This window comes from Diabrotica virgifera, chromosome 1, assembly GCF_917563875.1.
Source record: "Diabrotica virgifera virgifera chromosome 1, PGI_DIABVI_V3a".
Classification (NCBI taxonomy): domain Eukaryota; kingdom Metazoa; phylum Arthropoda; class Insecta; order Coleoptera; family Chrysomelidae; genus Diabrotica; species Diabrotica virgifera.
Genome location: NC_065443.1, coordinates 254,822,255 through 254,845,116, shown reverse-complemented (window position 1 = coordinate 254,845,116; position 22,862 = coordinate 254,822,255). Strand labels below are relative to the sequence as shown.

At 31.9% G+C, this 22,862-nt stretch overlaps 1 long non-coding RNA gene across 1 annotated transcript; it reads left to right on the top strand.

Moving 5' to 3' along the window:
- The first annotated feature begins 7,526 nt into the window (after positions 1 to 7,526).
- Positions 7,527 to 8,287, top strand: LOC126883445 (uncharacterized). The gene is made up of 2 exons (XR_007697646.1): positions 7,527 to 7,787; positions 7,844 to 8,287. It is a non-coding gene; the product is annotated as an uncharacterized LOC126883445 (long non-coding RNA).
- Positions 8,288 to 22,862: the final 14,575 nt, after the last annotated feature.

The window sequence follows — 22,862 nt, the reverse complement described above, 5'->3', positions numbered from 1 at the left end:
AATACATTATGAAGTAAAAAGAGATGAAACTAGTAAAGGTGGAAATTATCGATATAAACGTATAGATTAATTGTAGTAGAGAAAAGAGACACGTCTCTCTTTTCTTTACTACAATAGTACGGACTCACACATGCAACCCATTCATTATTTGTATAAATTAACATTACATTACATAGTTTCCCACCTTTAGACGTATCGGAGGAGTATGACGACCTTCACTGTGACAGGAGAATTTTATAAAATACTCCTGTCACAGATATCTACAATTATAAACGTATAAATTAACATTACATTACATAGTTTCCCACCTTCAGACGTATCGGAGGAGTATGACAACTTTCACTGTGACAGGAGAATATTATAAAATACTCCTGTCACAGACGTCTAAAAGTGGGAAACTATACAGGGTGTCCCGAAAAGATTGGTCATAAATTATACCACAGATTCTGGGGTCAAAAATAGGTTGATTGAACCTCACTTACCTATATACAATAGTGCACACAAAAAAAGTTACAGCCCTTTGAAGTTACAAAATGAAAATCGATTTTTTTTTTCATATAGGTATCGAAAACTCTTAGAGATTTTTTATTGAAAATGGACATATGGCATTCTTATGGCAGCAACATCTTAAAAAAAAAATTTAAACGAAATTTGTGCACCCCATAAAAATTTTATGGGGGTTTTGTTTCTTTAAACCCCCCCCCCTCCCAAACTTTTGTGTACGTTCCAATTAAATTATTATTGTGGCACCATTAGTTAAACACAATATTTTTAAAACTTTTTTGCCTCTTCGTACTTTTTCGATAAGCCAGTGCTTATCGACATATTTTGAATATTTGTCGAATCCACCACATATTTGTATATGGTTAAGTACGATTAGAGAGGCCTGTTAATAATCTGAAAATTTATTTATAATTTACATTTTTAGGCATATTTTGAAAAAGAAGCCACATCTCGATAAAAGGTGAGTTGTCAAAAAAAGACTAAGAGGCAAAAAAGTTTTAAAAACACTGTGTTTAACTAATGGTACCACAATAATAATTTAATTGGGACGTACACAAACATTTGGGGGGCTTAAAGGAACAAAACCCCCATAAAATGTTTATGTAAATATATTAAAAAAGAAGCCGCATCTCGATAAAAACTGGCTTATCGAAAAAATACTAAGAGGCAAAAAAGTTTTAAAAACGTTGTGTTTAACTAACGGTACCACAATAATGAATTAATTGGAACGTACACAAAAGTTTGGGGAACAAAACCCCTGTAAAATTTTTATGGGGTGGACAAACTTCATTATAATTTTGTTTTATGATGTTCCTGCCATATGAATGATACATGTCCATTTTCAATATAAAATCTCTAATAATTTTCGATATATTGAAAAAAATCGATTTTGATTTTGTAACTTCAAAGGGCTGTAACTTTTTTTATGAGCACATTTGTACAAAGGTAAGTTAGGTTCAATCGAACTATTTTTGACCCCAGAATGTGTGGTATAACTTATGACCAATCTTTTCGGGACACCCTGTATAATGAAATGTTAATTTATACGTTTATATCGATAATTTCCACCTCTACTAGTTTCACCTCTTTTTATTTCACAATGTATTATGTTTTCCATCTTTTGCGTTATTTTACCGGTTATTAGCGCGCTCATTACTGTATATGTATATCTAATGATTAAAGCTCGGATTATAGGCAAAATGCCTTTTTTTGCCTATTTTGCCTATTATAATTGTTTTTTGCACTTTTTGCCTTTTTTCGTAAATTCCGCCTATTTGTGCCTTTTTTAAAATCTCATGGTACAACCCATGATATTATTCTATTACTAAAGCATTCTATAATAAAATTTTGGGTCAATAATAAAATATCAATGGTTTGTTTATATAACAGATTTCTAGGAAAATGTACCTGATCGAGACTTGAGGGTTAACTATTTGGAAATCCCTAAGCTTTATTAGTTTATTATCAGTTGTACAGTCGGTTACTGTATCAGAGTTTAGTCACAAATTGCTATATCCTAGTTTAGTTTTGTTGCGTATACCGAAAAGCAAAGAACACGTTTTAAAACGTTTTAGACATTTGTGTGAAAAGATGACATCTAAATTAAGGCTATGGATCGCACCTTATTCGGAACTTTCTCTAGAAGGAGATGGAGCATTTTGTAAACCATGCGACAAATCGGTAAGTTTTATTTTTTCTCTTTTTTTTTCTCGTCCCACAACATAACTAAATTCTAAAGCGGTTTTAGAATTCTAATTATTTTTTTTTAAATTCTCAGATTTCAAGTAGAAAAAAGTACTTTATTGACCAGCATTGTGGAACCCCACTTCATAAACATAATTTGGAAAAATTAAATTGCTCTAAGTTAGCCCAAATATCTCTGCGGGATAGTTTAAGCATTTAAAAAAAAAGGAGGAAGACGCATTTAAATTTGATTTATGCCAGATGATGATTGCATCCAACATTCCTCTATATAAAGTTAATAACCCTAGTTTTAAATGCTTTTTCGAAAAATATCTTAATAAAACCTTACCGGACGAGAGTACATTGAGAAAACATACTGTGGAAAAATGTTATGTGGAATGTTTTTCGTTTTTATCTAATATTGCTAAAGTTTTGAATGGGACATTTTCCGAGGAATTACAAATTATGCCAGATTTATTATCCGCTCTGAAATATGCTCCAATTACATCTGTCGATGTCGAACGTTCGTTTTCAATGTACAAATTAATTTTAAGTGATCGAAGACATAGTTTTAAGACCGAAAATATTGAAAAAAATTTAGTTGTTTCTATTAATGATAAAATTTTAAGTGGTTACAATGTTTAATTATTAATTAACAGTTATTTAGTTACTAGTTTATTTATACTAATGTTATGATTATGATGTGTAAATATACCTGCCTTAAGTTAATATTACGTTAATTCACTTTGTACAATAAATAATAAGTTATATTCCTTTATTGCCTATATTTTGCTTAAATGGTATTATTCCTGCCTTTTTTAATAAAAATCTTTGCCTATATAGGCGCCTTTTTCTTCAATTTTTGTTGCCTATAAATCCGAGCTTTACTAATGATATTATTTACATAGTGTTCAATTCCATTACATTCTTTACTACGAAATTGTGTTTTCGCAAGTCTCATCTTCTGCTTGATTATGAATCCTATTGTATTCGTTTTTATTTTTATTTCTGACTTGTTTTCTTTGGTCCATGAGTCACAGTATTTCTTGTGTCATCCACCCTTGTTTTTTTTTGTTTTTGGTACAATTATGTTTGTTTCTTGAACGGTTTTTAACATATCTTTAATTCTCGTCCAGTTTTCCTCGGTACTTTTCACTTTGCTTGATGCCAACTCTACTTTTTTGTTCTAATACACTAGTTATATCTTGTTTTACGGTGTCATTTGACATATTTTCTGTATCAATAGTAACTGTTTGCTTATTTGTCCTTATAACCCTTTTCAATCTCATTCTTATTTTTCCTACAAAAATATTGTAATCTCTTGGTACATCTGCACTCAGATATCTTCTAAACCCAATATTATATTGCCCCATCTAAATCAGAAACAATAAAAAAATATATTTTCAACTATTTTGATACATACATATTTTGAACATCATACATAGCTTCATTATTATACCCTATTCCACGAACATACGCCTGTTTTGGATTACTTCGACAACGAATATTTTACTGTGCAAAATAAGAAGAACGAAAGTAAATTGCAAATTACATTGTTGTTTATTTGAATAATTATTAGCGCCATTTACTTTCGTACTTCTTATGTTGCACAGTAAAATATTCGTTGTCGAAGTAATCTAAAACAGGCGTAGTATGTTCGTGGAATGGCCCATAAAACTCAGTTACTCACCTAGGTGGAGAATTTCTCATTTAATAAAAATTAATAAATGAAAATAGTTTCTATCCTTGTGGGATCGGTACTCACCGGAGGGACCGCAGACGTTCGGATACAATTAGCGTCTCTTTGCAAAAACAATGACATCGACTTTGCTAAGTAACAAGACATTTACTCACCACACATACTACATATTACATTAGGTACCCTATTGCATAAATCCACTGTACCATGTACCATGGTACAGTTGCTTACATTAAAATGCTTTAAAAAATCATTAAAAAAATTCAGTTACTTACATTAAAATCTCTACAATGTCGTGTAAATTCCGCTTATAACGGAATTCAAATTCATTTATATTATGGATTTAAAAACACCGATATCTGTTTATTACCATATAATTATATTGCCAAAATGTTATTTTTTATAGTAAAAACATTATTTAAACTTTGATAAGAAAATAAAGGTTTTTATGATTTAAACTGAACAGTATTCAACTAATAGAGTTTAGTAACAATGTTGCTATTGTATTGTACGAAGATAAATAATACTATTTTTATATAAATATGTACCAAGTAATATAATATCAAAAGAAAAGTTTTAATCTTGTGGTACAGTCAAACCTGCTTATTGGAATAGCCTTGCGAACAATTTTATTTCATTATCAGTCTTATATTAAAGAGAGATTCAAGTATAGTCATGAAAGAAACAGATAATAAAAAGGGAAAAATCAAAGAAGCGGCTCTAATTATGCTAAATGAAGCCAACTGTGTCATAAATTCTTCGGTAGAATACAGTAGGATGTGGATACCCATACTAAAAGAGGAAGTCAATAGAAAGAAAATACCACGATTAGTAAGTCAATAACATATCGAGGATAGTACATATTTTATATTTTAATATTATTTATATGTTTATGTATTATTAATATTATTTATAATTTAAAATAACATACATATAAAATCAGAATTTGATGTTAATTTTGAGAGTAAACTAAATGTAAGACCAAATACTTACAATGTCTGGATAGTATCACGAGATTTTTTCCTGGTTTTTCCTCGTGATTTACTATAGAATCACTAACACGAGAATTTTACTGTCACTGTTGCATGTGGTTGTCTTTTTAAAGACAGATCACATGCTATGATTTTTTGTGACGGATGTTCTTGAGTTAAAGTTGATTTCATGTGATCGAATGAACTATCTTTCAATAAAGTCGTCCCAGGAACGCAACTCACAAATATAGGCAATATCATTTTAAAGTCTCCTACTTTAAAATGTATAATATATGTCTGAATTGCCGATATAAATGAGTCAGATTAAATTAAATTATTAGAAGAATTTTTTACTAAGCAACAACAGTTTTGTTTAATTTATTAATATTTTGTAGTTTGACAACGACGTCCGAAATGGAAGTCGTGTTTGGTATCATTCGATAGATTTTTAAAAAATATTGAGCACATATTTTTTAGTTTTTCGATCTGTCATTAATTTCTCAAAATATTCGCTTTTTTCTTGTGAAACTTTAGGACTCACCCATTTCCTTACGTCCGGCTCAAATCGTCAGATTTTTTAAATAAACACTCTATTGCATGTACTTAACTTACCTTATCTTAATCTGACAATTTCGAGTTTTTTTAAGGATAGATTTTTTTTCGGGCCCCCCTTAACGAAGTCCCCTGTGTTAAGAGCCAATATATGGTAGAGGTACATCTGCAGGGTACCAGGTTTCTTCCCATATGTTAATCTGACGCGCTCGAGTAACTGAAAAAATCCCCGCTTGGGCTCCCCTACCATAACCAGCGCTTATCAGACATTGCGGCCAATTAGTACAATGGCAGCTATGTACGCCGTTGCTCCCGCTTGGCGGCGCTAGTATAGTTGGGGTCAACGTTTTGACAATTCGTGAAGTTTGTATATGGTGTTCTTGTTTATGATTTAATAAATAATAAATTATGACAGAAAAATACGGATTTTGGACTGTTTGTTCTGTGAAAAACGAATTAAGGAGAAGGAATGCGAGAGTTACTGGAAAAAGGGAAGCCCTTTAACAGCATCCACTGTTTATATAGCCATCTATTTCCTAACTGCCCTGTCCCAGTTTCTTAGTCTCTTGTTGCCACAAGATCAAATTTATATTTTTTGGCTTCGTTTATTAGATGCTTCAGTTTTCCTTCCTTGAATGATCCTCTTATATTCCACGTCGCTATTTTAATAGTTCTTCTTTATTGCCATTATCTCTTTATTATTTTTCGATTCTTGTTTCCGTTTTTTTTGTCGGGTCATCTTTGTTGGGTCTCCTAATACTGCATTCAATTCTAGTTTTTTGCTCTCTTCTTTCCAGCTGCTCCTTTTCTTTATTCCATTTCCATAATTCATTGTTTATTGTCAGTCTTTGTTGTCCTGTTTTTGTGCTATTTCCTTTGATTTTCTCTTCCTTAACAATTCTTCTTATTTTGGTCATTATTTTCCTATCCGTCCTTCGTCAGATGATCGTTTATGTATATTTTTCTCTCAGTTGCTTGGTTTTCATCTTATTTTGCATTACTTTGGTCTTTTCTGTCTTGCTATCCATCTCTACCAAATATATATTGTCTCCCAGCTTTCTTGTTTCATTAACGTTTACTTTTACTCGCATTTCCTTTTCTATGAATTGTTCTACGTTGATCGGTGTCAATCTGCAGTCCTTGAATCACAATATTTTTCCTTCTTCCCTCTCTTTCTATTTTTTTTACTCTTTCGCTGAAGATCTTTAATTCATTTCGTAATTGATTAATATCTTGAAGCGCCTTTTCATTAATAAGTTTCAGTTCTTCCATTTTTTTTTCGATATACTTTTTGCTGGAATGCGAGAGTTACTGGAAAAAAGGAAGTCCTTATCGAAGGGTAAGCTATATTAATCATCGTCTTAATATTTTATTTCTATAGCTCAGACTAAAATAAAAATATTTATGTTGATCTGAGTTTTAAGTGAAGTATTCGATTTTTTACAGTCGAATCCAGGGGCAATACGTAATCTGTTTCAACAAAATGTTTATTGCAGATACGTGTATTTATTGTCAGAAGATATTTATCCCTTCTTATTGCTACAATCCACTTTTTTCTCATCAGAATATCTTTGGGAAACCTGTATCCTGATGTTCTCAATAAGCACAAAGGCACAGCACAACATTGAGGCATTTTATTTTCTCAAATTAAATTCACACAGCGCAACAAATATGCAATATTTACTTATAAATAGATTGATTTGAATAAGTGACGTAAGTTGACGTGACCTCCAACTACACAAGCGCCATCTACGTTGAGCTTTCCAGATTAGCTGTCATTGGTGTACTGAGTAGGTACACCGTAGCGCGTAGTTAAAGGTTAAGTTGGGAAATTTGAGATTTCATTATTTGCTTGTAGATTTTCAGTATCCTCGAAAACAGGTAAATTATCGTCAGCAGAAGCAAATCTTGAACAATCTGCGTCTTTCATTTTGCCGAGTTGTGAGTTGTTGATTGTTGCATTATTCAACCTCACGTCATTGGTCGCGTTCACCAGAATAATCCGAGTGCAATCCGATTAATTTGCGCTGAAACGCTGACAGTTTTTTTACTAGTGAACGACTGACGTTTGACATTCGATTGAGAGTGTTCTGTGTTCCATTTGTTTATGTTTTTTATTCTTTGTTTATATAATTTATAACCTAAACCTAGACAGTTTTGTTTTTATTTTAAATAAAACTGAAACTGTCTAAACTAAAATGGATAATATTCTTGAAGAACTTTTGTTTGGGGACGAAATTAGCAAATGCCGTTATACATTTAGCAGATGTACCTACCTCAAATTATTCCAGAAGGATGAGATGAAATTAAATATATATAAACCATAATTCAATATCCAATTTAGAGAACATTTTCGTATGTCCAGAACTACTTTCCAGGTAAAATTGTATAACAAATTAATAACATCATGTATATTATATTGTTATATTTCCAGGAACTATTTAATTGTATTGGTCATATCCACCAATTTGAAAACAGAATAATTCTATTGGAAAAAATTAATGTTTATGATGTGGATGCTAAGTAAACCAGATAATTTGTTGCTGGGGATACGTTTGGTTTGCCAAAGAGCTCTGGACATAAGATTTTCACCCAAATAATATAGAATTACAAAAAATTGGAAATAACTAATCTTGAATATCAATGTGTATATTGAGTTTAATTTTATTGTAAATATTCTATAATATAATTTTATTGTAAATATTGTATTAACACATTTGTGGACACATTTTCATATGCAGACAGTAATTTCCCTTTGTAAGTACATGCATATATAGTCGTATCTGCGAATGGGTTAATTGTAAATCGTAATCAATAAAAATTTTTTGTGAATCAATAAAAAACTGGTTTGTTTGAAAATAAATGTAGTACAAATGTGGTTATAATATTTATTTTCATGCTTAGATAAAAACTAAATGTATTGTAACACAACCTTTCATATATCTTCCTCCTCCATTGTTAAGCAGAATTTGTTAACAAGAATTGTCCCTCCATTATTTTTTTAATAAGAGGAATTTCTTCCTTAGCGTTCCTAGTATTTGGTTGTGGCTCTAAAATTGCATTTGTTTCACTGAGAGCATCTAAAAGGTCTCTCAATCCTTATTTCGTTTGACATAGCCATACTCGTAGAAATAATTCTATCTGTATTGATGGTATTATCAGAGAACAACGAACACATGGTGGTCTTCAGAGTGCTCCCAACTAACAGTACCTTATGCTGCTGCGTTTTCTTTTACTGTTTTAACCCTTATCCGGGCAAGTGGGGCTCAATAGGCCCGAAACGCCATGTCTTTTATATGGAAGTAAAATGTCTTGCCCGGATAAGTATTAAAGTGAGCTTTCTCGTTTCAGAATTTTTTATCGAATACAGCTTCAAGATAACGTAACCATGCAAAATAATTATTTTTTCCCTTTATAGGATGCCAGCAACAACTTTGTAATGTAAGATTGCTTGGAAATGTGCTTCTGTATGAGCATCATAAAGGGATGTCTACTGCATTCCCAGTTTATCTCAAGAGTTAGTTGGTTGTGATCAAAGAATCTTATTAAAAAATAGATTACATCTCCCTCTAGTTCTTTTTTCATAGTACTTATATTAAATTTGGAGTATGCCTAATTCCATGAAATGACAACAAATAATATGATTGTAAATAGTTTTGAAAAAGCTGTTTAAACTGTATAATTAAATTTTTTTTAAAACGTCTACTTTTAAAAATTTCGTACCTAGGCCTGGATCCCGCATACCAAAAAAAAGTTGATTAATAGCAAGCTCAGATTTGTTAATAGCTTAACAGTGTCTAGTTGGACACACTTTGATGTATAGAAACACTGGAACAGGGGAAGCCTTAATTGTGGAACGTGCCATCCTGACAAGTTTATGATTGTGAAAACTAGCAGGTTGTTTTTAAGTTTATTCAATAGCAAACTTTGTATATTATAATATATGAAAAAATTTTTGTCCGAAAAATATGTTGGGCAGTTGGCTGAAAGACTTTGGTCGATGGCCTTTTAGTACATTGTATCAATAAAGTATGTCTCTCTCTCTATGTTGGGCATTTTAATAATTCCGACACGTAGAACATGTCAGAGGATAGGAATTATATTGGTGATAAATAGCAGTCTGATTTTGCATGCTAATGAAAGAGTAGCAAATCAATTGGAAGTTATGTCCGACACAATACATGAGACGTTTTTTGTAGTCTGACGTTCGAAACCTGTAACCTGTTCAACAATTAAAACTTCCCGTTCCAGTATTTGTTTTAAATTAAAACATCAAAGTTTGTCCGACTAGACACCGTTAAGCTAATAATAAATTTTCAGCTTGCTATTAATAAACTTTCTTTTGGTATGCAGGATCCAGGCCTATTAACTATTTAACTCGAGCAGATTCCATTTTACCAGCGAATATATATCTCATTCAAAATTCAGCATATCTAGATACTTAACTTAATGAAATCTTACCAGAATAATAAACGTTTATTACAAGAACAAGAAAATTTTGATAATAAATTAAAGATTCGGTCAGCTGTAGAAAGGTTTGAACTAATAAAATGCAAAATTAGAGGATTAAAATTTGATACAGAAAATATTCGATTAACGAACATTGTGTTTTACACAATTTTATAATATAGAAGGCAATAATGTTCTGGATAAATGCAATATTGAGTAGGTATGCTAAATAAAGAAATTAATAATATAACGGTGGGTGAAGAAGAATAAAAAATTGGAAATATTATTGAAAATAACTAATATGGAGTATTATTGTATAGGTATCTACCTACCTATATTAAATTTAATTTTATTGTAGGTAAATATTAATTACAAATAGTTGGTATGCAATCAATACCAATTTTTATAAGATTTGTGAATCAATCAAAAACTGGATTGTTGGAAAATAAATGAGTTAGGTACCTACTATACACATATTGTGTTAATATTTCTAGTAACTATATAAATAAAAAAACACAAATAGTTCTAACTTAATTTAGATATTAACTATATATAGGATACATATAAATAAGAACTACAAATATTTACAATAAATTACATACAATAATTATTGTATTTATATTCAATTTTAATTAAATTGTCCATTTTACTTTGAACTTAATTTTAAAGTTGGCGGGATTCAGCTATCACAGCACAATAACAAATTTAAGGCTGAATAAAATGGAGAGCGCTTCCAATCCGATTAATTCAGCGCACCGTTCACTAGTAAAAGAGCTTCCAATCCGATTGCAATCCGATTCCAAGCTCTCTGTTTGATGAACGCAACCAATGAGTAGGAGCTGGTATATGTGAAATTTGCTAATCATTTTAGGCACGATAAGACCCTGCAACTTAAATAGTAAAACCTAAAAGAAAAGAAAACGTATGAACACTATGCCGTCACTTTTTAGTGGCACATGCGTCGACAGTGGCGCATCAAACTTTCCACTTATAGACGGGATAAATAAATTAAAAGGTCTACTCCCAGAATTCATCTTTAGGTCTCACTCCCAGAATTCATTTTTTTTTTCATTGTTTTTAATTATATGTGATTAGAAAATAAGACTCAGCGTAATTTTAACCCACCACCCCTTCTCCCTTCCCCCATCATCAAAAACTTCATTTTTCGTTTTTATTTTTTTTTAGGTAATTTGCAATCAATTTTAAAATTTAAAAAAATTCATGGGCAATATTGAGACTTTTGCAAAACATGTATATTTTTTATAGATCCGTAGGTTGAGTGTACATAACCTCAAAAAGTTATTTAATTTTTTTTTTAATGAAGCGTATAACTTTTTTTTTGGAAATGGCTGGAGGCCTAATTTTTTTTCTCGTTTGTGTATTTTATCAGACAGTATGTTTTTAATTTTTTTCAGATTTTTCCGTAAGGTTTCCCACCTTCAAAACTCCAAAAAACTGTTTTTTGGGGGAGGGGTTTGAGGGTTTGAACGTGCCTCTCCCATTTTTAAATGTTGTAAAGGACTCAGTTACTTCAATGTACATATAACCTATAAAAAACATTATTTTGAAGTCTATAAACTAGGGAAAATACCCAAAAACCCCCAAAAACAGTTTTTTGGATTTTTAAAGTTGGGGAACCTTACGAAAAAATCTGAAAAAAATTAAAAACAAAGTGTTTGATAAAATACACAAAATAGAAAAAAATTAGATCTCCAGCCATCTTCCAAAAAAAGTTACTAGCTTTTTTCCAAAAAAAAATTTTTTTGAGGCTAATGTACACTCAACCTACGGATCTATAAAAATAGACGTGTTTTGTAGAGGCCTCAGCTATGCCTATGATTTTTTTGAAATTTTAAAATGATTGCATCCTAACTAAAAAAATAAAAACGAAAAATGAAGTTTTTGATGATGGGGGAGGGGGAAGGGGTGGTGGGTTAAAATTACGCTGTCTTATTTTCTAATCACATATAATTTAAAAAAATGGAAAAATTTAATTCTGGGAGTGAGAGAGGGTACCTTTTAATTTGTTTATCCCGTCCATAAGTGGAAAGTTTGATGCGCCACTATAAAGTGACGGCACAGTGTTCATTCGTTTTCTTTTAGGTTCTACTATTTAAGTTCTAGACTTTTATCGGACCTAAAATTATTAGCAAAGGGCCTAGCCGGGTAAGATGGTGAAAAGTGCCCCCAACTCGATTTAAATTCCATATAGGCCACTTTTTAGCACATATAGAGGAACTCCCTTTCTGAAATTTTTGGTCCCCTAGGTGGTCACGTGACTCCCCTAGAGCTTAATTAGGCTTTTTAGGTTTTTATTTTTTATCTCAGCCGCATCAAGAGCTAGCCAGAAAGTTTATTTAAAAAAGTTGTATGTCTCAAAAATATCTAAATAAATTTTTTTTTAATTTTTTTGCGGGAAATTCGAATTTTTTGAACAATTTTAAACTTTTAAATAACTCTGAAAAAAAAACTGAGACACCTGTTTTTACGAAAATCAATTATAATGTGTATTTTTGCACAATATTTCACCCTGAATTTTTTCAGATTTTTAAAATTGGTGAAACGTACCTTTAAAAATAAAAAACCGCATTTTTTTGTTTTTTTTTTCTTATTTTGATATAATTTCATACATACTTTTCAAAAAAGGTAACACCGTCACTAGAATAGGTAAAAAACTGAAAAATAATTGGGGTTTGCTTAATAAAAATTTTTTGTAACGCCATCCATTTTCAAGATAGAAAACAAAATTTTGAAGAAAACAAAATTTTACACATTATTTACGATTTTGCTGAAACTACTGGCCACATTGTAATAAAACGTGGCGGGTTTTAAGAGGTAGTTATTGTGCATGTTTTGACATACAACTAAGGATTTGATATTTATCATTGGCGCGCATAAGGGTAATGGTCTGAACTTTTTAAAGAATAAAGATAGTACGCCACTGACATATTTCAAATTAACAATCATTTCTGAATTCCTCGTTCAATTTGTGACCAAAAATCTGTCTTCTTATTTTTTCATACGGCGCGCAATTTTTATTCAAAAAATAAAAGATCTTATCCCTTACAAAGTATTCGAACTTCTAGTAGTTTCTACATCTACATACATAAACTCGTACATCCATTATAAAAATTAATTCGAATACTTTGGAAGCGTTAAGATATTTTATTTTTTGCAACAAAACGGCGCGTCGTATGAAAAAATAAGAAGATAGATTTTTTATTGCAAATTGAACGATTAATTTAAAAATGGTTGTTAATTTAAAATATGTCAGTGGCGTACTATCTTTTTTTCTTTGAAAAGTTCAGACCATTACCCCTATGTGCGCCAATGATGAATATCAAATTCTTAATTGTATGTCAAAACATGCACAATAACTATGTACCTCCTAAAACCCGCCAAGTTTTATTACAATGTTGCCAGTAGTTTCGGCAAAATCGTAAAAAATGTGTAAAATTTTGTTTTCTTCAACGCGCTGTATCTTGAAAATGGATGGCGTTACAAAACATTTTTATTAAGCAAACCCCAATTATTTTTCAGAGTTTCTTACCTATTCTAGTGACGGTGTTACCTTTTTTGAAAAATATGTATAAAATTATATCAAAAACGAAAAAAAAACCGAAAAAATGCGGTTTTTTATTTTTAAAGGTACGTTTCACCAATTTTAAAAATCTGAAAAAATTCAGTGTGAAAGACTGTGCAAAAATACACATTATAATTAATTTGCGTAAAAACGAGTCTTAGTTTTTTTTTCAGAGTTATTTAAAAATTTAAAATTGTTCTAAAAATTCGAATTTCCCGCCAAAAAATTTAAAAATTTTTGTTCGTATAGATCTTTTTGAAACTTACAACTTTTTTAAATAAAGTTTTTGGCTAGCTCTTGATGCGGCTGAGGTAAAAAATAAAAACCTAAAAAGCCTAATTAGGCTCTAGGGGGGTCACTTGACCACCTAGGGGGCTAAAAATTTCAGAAAGTGAGTTCCTCTATATGTGCTAAAAAGTGGCCTATATGGAATTTAAATTGAGTTGGGGGCACTTTTAACCATCTTACCCGGCTAGGCCCTTTCCCCTATAGCGGCTCTTAGTCTATCAGGTTTATAGGCAGAGCAGTTATCAACAAATAACCGAACGTTTCCATTCTTTCCTGTAATTTTCTTGTCGAAGTCAATAAGCCATTCCTTTAACAGGATTGATGTCATTAAAGCATTTTTATTGAGACATATTTTTCTGGAAATGGCTTTATGCATTTAAAAAAAACCCTGGACTTTTTAATGTTTCAATAACAAAAAGTGTTAATTGATGGTTTCCATCGGAATTAGCACAACACATAATCGCCAATCTGTCCATTGGAATGTTACCTCCTACAAGTGCCGGTTTAACATAATCTGTCGCCCGGTGCTGATATACGGATGCCACGCCCAGGCTCAAAAATATTTCTTAACTTTATTTCAATTCAACAAAACATATTTTGAATACAAGTTTATTAAAATAAGGAAAACAATTACATCTTTTTTTGGTTTCAAACTTAAATGAATACTAAAAAAATACAAGAAAACAATTAAGAGCGAACTTCAAAAAGTAAAATAAAAATGTACCTAATAACATTCAGACAGGTAACATGAGGTAGGTAATCAAATACCTTTACTATCGAAAAGCTTGTTTTCTTTCTTTTACTAAAGCGAAGTTTTCGATGATATCATTTATATTTAATTCATTTAGCAGGTCCTCGTTAATGGATAAAACTGCTAAGGAGTTTAAATTTTCTTGGGAAATAGGTCTGTACCCTTTTTTGTGTCGAAAAAGAGCGTTCACCACTTGCGTTTGCGACCATTATGGAGAAAAAATACGCAGGCAAATATTAACATTTGGAAATGAAGATATTAGTTTATTTTCGTATAAAACCTGCACCACTTCTAAAGGAGTGTCCATTTTTAATTGGGGAAGAGACGTTAACAAAAATGCTTTAAATGAACAAATTCTTAGAGAAAATACTCGTCCAAATCCTCTTGAACAAGATTTATAACTCTCACATCGGTGAATAATCTCCGACTTAAGATTGTCTGTTATAAAAACATCACATTGTATTCGCACTTTTTCTTTTTGGCTTAAACTTGCCTCCGAATTCTTTTCTCCTAATTGCAATTTTTTTTTATTATTCTCTTCTCAGCATAATTTTCGTTCCCTGTTAACAACATACATTCCTAAGTTCTCGGAGTGATCAAAACGATCACGTAAGAAATCAAAGTAATCTGCTAAAGATGATACCAGATGAGCGGTTAAGCTTAAATCCATATTTTCCTTTTGTACTCCTTTTATTCACCTCATTAACCCTTTGTAATACGTCAATCCAGAATGATAAAATTATTCTGTTTTCCAACAAATCAAGTTTTTCCGAGAGAGAAGCTGCTTCAACCTTTACTACATTTTTCTCATTTATATCGGTTGATATTTCAATCAAACCGTAATTGCTTTTTAACGCTTTTACGGCATCAAAACGAGAAGACCAACGGGTTGTATTTACTCTTTTAGGTAACAATGTCTGCCCCGACTCAGGCGAATCCTTTATTGCACGGGACAGTAACTCCCACATGTGTGTAGACACGGAGAAAAAATTGTAGATAGCTTGTACCAACATAAAAAAAGATGTTGCTTCCAAACAACAGTCTACTGCATTTTGGACAACCAAATTTAAAGAGTGAGCAGCACACAGCACAAAGAGAGCTAAATCATTGTAATTTTTAATACGTTCTTGCAAACCAGAATACTTGCCACTCATATTACTGGCATTGTCGTAAGACTGGTCTCTACAGTTCTTGATATCTAATTTCAAAGACCCTAACATTCCAATAACTGTTTCCTCAAGTTCTTGTGAGCTATGCCCAGTGTTTTTACAAAATCCCACGAATCTGTCCACGGGATTCCCTTTATTGTTACAATATCTCAAAATTAGGTACTGTAAGTTGGTCATGGTGTGTTATGTCATGGTGTTGAATCCATATCATGGTGTTGAAATCTACACTTATAAAAGAGTATTTGTTTGCCTCAATTTGCCTAATAATTTCATCGACTCGATCGGACCAAATATTCAGTAATTCCATATACCTATCTTTTGATAGATATGACGTTTTGCCCTTACCTAAATTTGCTCGTTTATTAATATTATCATTTAGAAATGGATCATATTCTGACAGACAATAGTTCCAGTAGTGGAACAATCATGTGGATTTGTATGCAAATTTTATTTTACCATAACCATATATAATTTCGGAAGAGCGTACTTTGCGCGTACCGCCCAGGAACCTTCAACCGCCCGGTGCTACAGCCCCGAAAAGACCACTGGTTAAACCGGCGCTGCCTCCTACAGCATTGTCTCCTGGAAAATAAAAGGTGGCATCCGAAGTAGCTTGCTAATAAAAAGCAGTTTTGTCACAAACTAGGGATCAAATCGCTGAGTAGAAGGTAGGCCTGCTACTGTGCGTGTGCGTGTGCGTACACTATACCGTCGTATTCGAGCTCGAGCCTTCAGACCAGTTTCATTCCGCCCACGACTAGTACATTCACGACTTTGAATGTATGATAGAATTATTTTATTTTTAAATTAAATAGGCATATTCAGCCCAGTTCATAGATTATTCAAGAAAAATTCAAGGAAAAATATTGAAAAATAAGCCAACGGTGGCAAATTTTTAAAGACACCTCAACAAACAATGAATGAATTTTGCAGTGGACATCAGAACTCATCGTTGGATCATGGTAAATAAAAAATTCAAAAAGATTTTATTAGCTCATGAGTTTCTCGAGAATAACGATTTTTTTTGCAAAAAGGGTGAAAATCAACATATTTATAATTGTTAGACAAAAAATAAACATAAAACAAAAAATATCTCGACAATGTTACCTCAAGGAATATCTAAAGAAAATATATACAAAATTCCAGGTGAAGTAGTTTTTGAGTTACAATGTCTACAAGGTCTACAGCCAAAAACGCGTTTAAAGTATTGTCAACTTTTATTTTCAATTTCTTTTTTGTCTGTCAAATCGTAAAGTGATGCACATCGGAATATGTTTTTGAATCGCGGGGTAATTTACATCAGAACAGCTGTTAAACGTTTCTCACTACGCTCAAGCGCGCTGGGGAGAAGTTGCTGCAAAGCGAGTCGAAGGTAGGGAGGTAGTGTAGAAAATATCCCTATCTTCGACTCGCTTTGCAGCAGGTTCACGTCAGCACGCCTGAACGTAATGAACAACGGTCAACAGCTGTTCTCATTTTCTTTTGTAAATTACTCCGCGATTTAAAAAGATATTCCGGTGTGCATCATTTTATGATTGACCAAAAAGAAATTGAAAATAAAAGTTAACAATACTTTAAACGCTTTTTCCTCAAAACTGATTTTTTCAAAGGCTCTAGATATTGTAACTCAAAAACTATATACTTGACCGACCCACCTGGAATTTTGTATATATTTTCTTTAGGCATTCCTTGAGGTAACGCTGTCGAGATGTTTTTTGTTTTATGCTTATTTTTTGTTTAACAATAATAAATATATTGATTTTCGCCCTTTTTGCAAAAAAAATCGTCGTTTTGACTTCTGAGTGATATCAAAAACTCAAAAGTAGATAAAACTAAAAAAACTTTATAGGGTTACCTCGAAAAACTCGAAGCTAATAAAATCTGTTTAAATTTTTCGTTTGCCATGATCCAATGATGAGTTCTGATGCCCACCGCAAAATTCATTATATTTTGAGGTGTCTTCAAAAATTTGCCACCGTTGGCTGATTTTTAAATATTTTTCCTTGAATTTTTTCTACCATACTTTAAAAAAAATGTGCTTGAAATATTGATCTCAACCCCTACGGCCCCCTTAAGGATAGCTATGACACGATTTTGATAGGAAACCCATGCTAGAAATATTTGTCTATGTACATATGAAATTTAATAAAAAAAATGTTTCATCCGGCAAGCAGATGGGTACAGATTAGTGATGTAACGAATGATATTTTTTTAACATTCGCAAATACGAATGCGAATGCGAATATCTGCTACTGACATTCGCGAATGCGGATGCGAATGCGTATGTCCAGTTTTTTTAATTTGTTTCTATTTTTGTAATGTTTCCTAATTTTTTAATGAAAAGTTAATTGATATTTAGTGTAAATCAATCTGAATCTTAAGCTTTATTACATAATACCAAATAATAAAAAAAAGTGAAGGCTGATAATGTGATTATACAAGGTTAAGTTCTATCTATCTATTGCCCTTCATTTGTCCAAAGTTGAACGTAGGCCTCCCCCTTACTTTTCCACTCTTCTCGGTTCAGTGCTAATGCCGTCGATCTGGTCGCTGCGTATCTCTTTAGGTCATTCGACCATCTCGTCTGTGGTCTGCCCCTTCCTCTTTTGTAGTCCCAAGGTCTCCAGTGAGTTACCGCTTCATTCCATCTTCCGTCTCTTTGTCTGCTGTTGTGTCCTGCATATTTCCATTTGAGAGTAGCTGCATGTTTGAGGTTAAGTTACCTTTTCTTAATAAAAAAAGATGAGAAGTGAATAGATTTTGATTTTATTAACCTAATATTATCTTAAAATAATTTTTTTTCTGGTTTTCATATTCGCAAAACATTCGCACAAATTTCGCGAATGCGGATGCGAATGCTAATATGCAAAAACATGTGAATATTCGCGAATGCGAATACGAATATTCGTTACATCACTAGTACAGATCGACCTATATTCGGAACTTAGACGATCATATTAATACATAACGTTTATTATAATTTTACTTTTTAAATTGATGCAACATACAAAACATAACATAAATGAAGAGAAATGCCACTAATGTTCTATTTGAATACGGTACATAAATAGGTTGAGAAGTTGTATTCACTAATTGAATATTCTTGGTTTACAAATTTGTCTAAAATTCCAAAACAGCTTCAACAACAATTTCTATATCTATAGAAAATATATACCTATACCTAATTCAAAAAGTTATTGACATTATAAATTGAAAAGACATTATAAGTAAAAGAACAAGCAAAATAATATGAACTGTAATAGTGATATACTACGGTACTCAAAAATAAAAATATTAAAAATACAAAAATTTTTTGATATAAACGTTTGTTATTTTAATTAGATTGTATTGTTTAGATACAAAAGTAATGTACTCGATTTCGAGTAGCGGTAAATATTAATTAATTTTGGAAAATGAAAATGCAATTTTTTTACCAAAAATTTTTTTTTTAGAAAACGCTGCGGCCCTAGTCCGCTGCCGCCCTAGTCGGCCTAGTGGTAAATCCGGCGCTAGTCACAATTGTAGACACACGTTGGTTCATAATTTTTAAATATTGAAGACCTGGATCCGGTAAGCTATTAACAAATTTTCAGCTTGCTATTAATCAAGTTTTTTTTGGTACGCGGGATCCAGGTCTATTATCCATAGAATAAAATAGAAATAGGCTTTATTATAATTGAAAATTTTAGAATTTTATGGACAAAGAGTAAGAGAATAAAAACAATAATAAATTCAATTTACTGAAATTAAATAAATCGTCAATATATGTATAAAATAAAAGAGAATAAAATAAAACAAAAACAATCTATTGCAAAATTTAAATAAATTGCAAATTGCATAATCAACCTTAGGAACTAGGTAATACGTTTAAGCCACTGCTTATGACACCCAAATATAGATAAAAATACTACTTATACAATTATACATAAGGGTAGTGTAATTTCTTTGTTACTATTATGACACTCTTCTACTGAATAACATGGTATTTCACGAAGATAGGAAATTTTTTCTCATTTTACGGAATTTGGGAAAATATGTTGCAGATTTAAGTTGCAAAGGGAGATGGTTGTGTAGTTTTTTTTTATAATATAGTAACTCAGTGGACGGGATCGGTAAATAAATATCATTATTTCTGTACTTCTAGCAAATGGACTGTAGGTCCGCAAAATTCGGGGATAAAAATGCTAAACGGAAAAGTGTTGAATATGATGATAAAAGATTTACAACCATTTTGAATTGTGGAAAATGAAGGATTCAGAATGTTTGTAGTGGCTCTTGATCCTACTGCTATTGCCTACAGCTGCCACTACTAATGATTCAGATAGTGCCGAAGATTCCATATGGAAGAGTTTTGTTACTAAAATCTCAAACAGCCAGACAACTCTGGTGACTTCCATTAGTGAAACAAAATAATAGGTGGAGTAGCAAAATATTAAAAGAAAAGAAGATCCTCTGCAATTATAAAAAACGATGGAAGCAGTGAATTGTGACGCTGTAGTCTGCTCACGAACTGACCTATTTATTAAAATTTAAGCAGACCCTTTTTTGTAATGAGATTTATTTGTTTGTGAATGCTTTTAAAAGGGAGACCTTTTTAACAGGTACACACCTCGATATTTCTTTTTGTTCTAGAAAATGTTGTTTGTGTAAATAACCCTTCGATTGTTATTCTATAATAGGACTTTTGTATTGTAAGGATTCTTCTGTAATAATCTTTCTTATTCTGAAACATTGTAGCAAGATATTATAAAAAGGTGCATTTGAATTAGGGAGAGTTCAGTTGTTTTTGTATCGTCGCGGTAAATAAATTACTTCTATTAGATAAGTTATCATAAATTATTACGCGTGAGAATTTTTAGTTATTTGTTTTATTAGTGTTGTAGTTAAATTAAGTGTTAATAAGTCTTTTGTTTATTTAATAATAAATTCAGTGTTTTACTTCTTGTTTAGATGTAAGTTATTAAAAATAAATAAAGTCAATTAAGACTAAACATTAGTGCCCAAAAGAACATAAAAATCAAATTAGAAAAGACAAATTTTGTAACAGTATACTACTTTGGCGAACCTGGCCAAAAAATACTTATTTCTGTGTAACTGCGACGTCTGTGCCATGCAAGTGAGACGCGTATAAAATGCTTCGAAATTAAGTGAAAAGTGGAAGCAGTTTTATACCAACTTTATTAGTTATTTTTTTTATTTATTTAGCTAATGCCTCGACAACTAATAGCCATTGGCATGATAGGTACGGTAAATGTTTGCAGTTAGGAACCTAGTGTCATGTGTAGTGTGTGTGTTGAGTAAGTGTCTTCTTACTTTGCAAAGTTGACGTCATCGTCTTTGCAAAGAGACGCTAATTGTATCCGAATGTCTGCGGTCCCTCCGGTGAGTACCGATCCCACAAGGACAGAAACTATTTTCATTTATTAATTTATAATAAAAGAAAAATCTCCGACCCTGGTGAGATTCGAACTCACGACCATTCGGACCTTTCGATCCAAAGGTAGGCACTCTTACAACTAAGCCTCAGAGGGGGTCTTAGTTATATTAATAATATTATATTTTTGAAATTTTTTTAAATGTCAAAATTATACTGTTTTTGCAATTTTTGAAAATTCTTGCCATTGACCTGCTTTTTCATTTCATAGACCCCCAATTTTTATTTTTGGCCACGTAGACCCCTTGCAGGTTCTCAACGACCACTAGGGGTCGATATAGACCACTTTGGGAAACACTGTTGCCTGATATATCAGCATATTTTATTGGTATAGTCGGTTCGCTAAACTCGTACACAACTGGCTAGTGATTTTAGTCGGTAATTTTTTTGTTTTTGGCCAATTTTGCCAAAATTTGCAAAATTACTAACTATTTAGTAATTATTAACTATTTAATAATTATTTTTTTGCCAATTTTAGAAAATTGGCAAAATTACTTAGTAATATCACTAGCTAGTTGTGTCTGAGTTTAGCGAACCGACTATATTTAGTTTTTGTGCTTTCTCCAAAAGTTGTATATATCAATTTTCTTTTTTATCTGTCTTATTATTACTATTCGATTTGGTAAAACCACTATATTATACAAAACAACATAAGAATTTTTTATATGTTTACTATCAACTTGCCGTTTTATAGCCATTGTTGCAAACAATTAAGTAATGATGTCTCATTAGCAAATAATATGATCGAAAGGAAGAAGAATTAAACATATTTTTTAGCCTTGGACACTATTTATTACATCATTGTGTCCAAGACAGCTCTAATTAGTCCATATTGTGAGGCTGCTACCGTATCAAAAAACAATCTTATTCGGTTTCTTTGCGGAATTCGGAAGGAGTATTCGCGGATGATGTGATGGAGGTTGCAGAAAGTTTTTTTTTTTAACATCCAATGTTTATTGCAATTTGTCTCATTACAAACAATAAGCAATACATATAATTATTGAAAAATAACATAGATGGAAGCCGCCCAGTGGCGAGCACCCAGTAAGACATATAAGATTATAATTTTAAAATAAGACCTAACAATTACTTGGAACATAATACATAGATAAAATTTTGTATAGTGGACAGTTCCGACAACAAATATGATTATTAAAAGTCTAAGAAATATGAATAAAAATACGAAAGAAGTTTAAAAAATCACTGAAGCTAAAACAAGATTATTTCACTGCACTATGACACTGCACTCTGTTGTTGCTCTGATTTTCAGATGTACTAGAGGTCCAAAGGGTCAGGTCTTTTAACCTTCTTTCATGAGAAATGTTGAGCAGGTCCGTGGCGAGCGGATTTGGATGGCAGGATAGTCTGGTCTTGTATTTAGAATTTACAGCAGATATTGCTTCGCTAACAGTTGGTAGCTGTAGGTCGTGGTGTAATCTCTGGTTCGTAACATACCAAGGGGCATTGCAGATCTAGCGCAACACTTTTGATTGGAACCGTTGAAGTTTTTGAATGTTGGTATTACTTGCTGTTCCCCATATTTGTGCTGCATATAGCCATACCGGTTTTAAAATACATTTATAAATCATAAGTTTGTTCTCCAGGCTAAGATTTGATTTTCTACTCATGTACCAATACATTTTCCTGTAGATTAAGCTGAGTTGAAGACGTTTCTTCCAGATGTAGGTGCCCCAATTAAGTTTACTATCTAAATGAATTCCCAGGTATTTTACGGCGGTATTGACTGGTAGTGGAGTGTTATTTATAGAAACCGGAGGC